Below are 3,465 nucleotides of genomic sequence, written 5' to 3'. Positions count from 1 at the left end.
TTTATTGACGGCTATAATATCCTACCTCCAAATCAGTCTGGATTTCGTAAACATTATGGTTGTGAAACAGCGTTAATGCATATTACCGACGACATTCTCCGGGCGATTGATGAAAACGCTTTAGTTTTGTTGGATTACTCAAAAGCTTTCGATACTGTAAACCAGTAAGTTTTAACCATTCCTTGTTAAGTTCTGTCTTAAATTTTGTTGGGTTTAGCGCTAATGCTATATCATTGGTCTCCAATTACTTGTGCAATAGATACCAAAAAGTTAAGATAAACAACTCTATATCTGAGCCTCGGAGGGTGTCGGCGGGTGTGCCGCAGGGTTCTATATTGGGGCCACTTTTGTTTTCGTTATATACATCCAACTTTTCAAATAGTTTGAAACACTATAGCTGTCATTTTTACGCAGATGACACCCAACTATATCTGAGATTTGCTCCCAGTGATGTGTCTCTGGCTGAAACTATTTTAACACGGGAAATTAGGAACTTAGTGGAAATTTCGTCTGGACATAATTTGAAGGTGAATGGTGCCAAGTCGGCATTGATGCTTTTTGGTAGGCGGGGTTTGCGAGAAGAACATTCTACTCATTTTAGTATAGAAGTTGATGACCAGCGAATTAATGTAGGATGCTGTTTTCGTAATTTGGGATTGTATCAGGATTCAGATATTAGATTTAAAACACATATTACACAGAAAACCAATAAATCATATGCAACGTTGAAATTAATTTGTGGCATTAGGCACACAGTATCTAAAGCTACACTGTTAAAACTGTGCGATACCCTTGTACTTACTAATTTCACCTTTTGTGCTAAGGTTTTTGGTACCTGTTTGGCTGGCACTTCAGTAAGTCGTGTACAGCGGGTACAGAATGCTTGCCTCAGGCTTGTATACGGTTTAAAACGGTATGATCATGTGTCTCATAAATTAATAGATGCTGGTTGGTTGAATATGTCCAACAGAAGAAACTTGCATTTATTATCATTCTACCATAAACTTCTCATGTTGAAGAAGCCCCCGTATCTATACAACAAAATATCATTCAGGACAGATGTTCATAATATCAATATTAGAAATAGAGGTATTATTACACCTCCTAAACACGAGACCTCGATATTTGAACGATCCTTCACTTATTGCCTTCCTAAATATTATAATCCGCTGCCAGGCTCTTTGAAGTCTCTAAATTTGAATGCGTTTAAGAAGAAACTGCGACAAATGTTAATGGATGAACAATCTGGCGTATAGTTGCTGAGTTTCGCATGCATATGTATTGCAATTAATATATGTTCCTTTGTTTTTTTTTTTTTTTTAATTTTTGATTTGTTTAATATTGTTAATTTCGTAAACATTGATTTTTTTTTTTTTGTTTTAATTTTAATTTTTCTTTTGTTCTATTTTATTAATACTTAATTTTTTTTTTTTTATTTGTTTGTAGGGTTGAGTGGTAGAGAGGAACTTGATTCCTAACTCCGCCCTACGTATTGCTTTTGTATAATTATTGTCATTGTTTTTTTTTTTATTAATAAAGCCAAGTTATTATTATTATTATTATTATTATTAAATACATTTACATTGTTTTACTTGATTTTCCATTTATTTACAGGTTTTTCCTATAGTTTACATTGTGTAATTCATATTAAAAAAATGTAATATTTTGTAAATTTACTAATTTCCTGTAATTTTACCTCGTATTAACTGGATTTCGAAAATTACGTTGTTCATTCATGTATTATTTCACAAGTCAATCTTGTAGTTTAATGTAGTATAATGTATTTTTACATCCATTTTATACACCTATGCGAAGTTAGCCCCCAATTTTTCTAGCCCCAATTAGATAGCATTTTACATGTATAGTATTTTGATTATAACAAGAGAACCAGTCAACCGATTTCGATAAACAATGTCTCTTTCGAAAGCTCAGTCCTTAGCCAATACGAAAGTGGAAATGCCTGATTCGAAATCTCTGTTGAATTCCGCTATAACGCCAAAATAATGCGAAGGTACACGAAAATAACACAAAAATGACCTTTTTTAAGTTGTGATAACTCGTAAACGATGTAGCCGATGATCAAGATCTATACGTCATTCGATTCGTCGTAGTTTCTTCTATCGAAATCACAATTACCGATTTCAATTCTCTCCCGTTAACCTTGTACAGCACTCGGAATGACACCGTGTTCGCCTCGTTGTTTATGCTCGTATAAACGCCCGAAAGTCTAGCCCCCAATATAAAAAAATTAATTTAAACTAAATCGACTATAATTAGAGAACAGTTTGGCGGATTTTAATGTTTTATATCTCAATCGAAAGTTTATGCCTGGCTAAATGCCCGATTCGAAATATTTAAGGATTTTGATTAAAACACAAAAAACGAATTAATCAAACACATCAATTATTTCCTTAACTAATTAACCAATTTTAGTCATCAACATCTCGATCGAAAGTATGATCTACAATGAACACGAAGGTGGAAATACCCGATTTCAAAATTTACTAATTACCTGCTTACGGCTATTGAAATGACCGACAGGAAGTCTAGCCCCCAAACTTTCGATTGAGATATAAAACATTAAAATCCGTCAAACCGTTCTCTAATTATAGTCGATTTAGTTTGAATTATCTTTTTTATATTGGGGGATAGACTTTCTTTTGCAGGAAGTGTTTAACATTGAAGTTCGATTAGTGCGTTTTATTTTAGTAAAATGACGTAAGTTTTATTTGAAATGTTTCGAGAAAACGAGTAATTTTTTTATTGAAAGGTTGAGTTTTAAAACCGCTTCGACCCGTCGTCTTTACATTTTTTGTTTATTCACCTCCAGTATTCCTTCTTCCCACAATAAATTAAGGAGGGGATGTTTGGAATTGATTTGGTCGCTATGGATTTGATTCGCTAATAACGCATTTTAGTTGATATGCGGGCATTTAAGGGTGATAAAGTAGTTTAGAAAAATAAAACTTAAATTAAGTGATAAATGCGTGCTATATTTATGCTAAGTGTTAGGTGATATTAGTGATGTGATATAGGACATCATGGGATTGCTATTTTATGGATGTTGAAGGATGTGAAGGTATTGTATTAATTCTTTTTTTTTTGTCACAATAAATTAATTTATCTTTTCTTTCCAGCTGAGCTTCGAAGTAAAATCCAAGGGAAACAACATCTATTCGGTGAGTCGTTTTCAATTTTATTAATTGACCAAAACATATCGGAAAAATGAAAATTCGCGATTTGAATGGTGTAATTTTTCCAGATAAAAACCGTCTGAATGCTACTCACTGGATTTGTGCTTGAAAAACGGTATTATTCAATAAATTTTTGCATTTTGTGCTTGAAAAATTATAAAGCTTTAATTATCAACATTGTCAAAACATGAAATAATTTGAAATTGAGTGTAAACCACTCCAAATAATACTAGTATAATCTAATTCAAACTTTTTAATGGGGGACTCTCTT

At 32.7% G+C, this 3,465-nt stretch overlaps 1 long non-coding RNA gene across 1 annotated transcript; it reads left to right on the top strand.

The window, feature by feature from the left end:
- The first annotated feature begins 2,971 nt into the window (after positions 1–2,971).
- Positions 2,972–3,179, top strand: LOC139430365 (uncharacterized). Its single transcript, XR_011640844.1, has 2 exons — positions 2,972–3,079; positions 3,138–3,179. It is a non-coding gene; the product is annotated as an uncharacterized lncRNA (long non-coding RNA).
- Positions 3,180–3,465: the final 286 nt, after the last annotated feature.

The sequence above is a fragment of the Onthophagus taurus genome, chromosome 7 (genome assembly GCF_036711975.1).
Source record: "Onthophagus taurus isolate NC chromosome 7, IU_Otau_3.0, whole genome shotgun sequence".
In the NCBI taxonomy this organism is placed as follows: Eukaryota; Metazoa; Arthropoda; class Insecta; order Coleoptera; family Scarabaeidae; genus Onthophagus; species Onthophagus taurus.
This window is presented reverse-complemented; position numbering and strand designations above follow the sequence as displayed.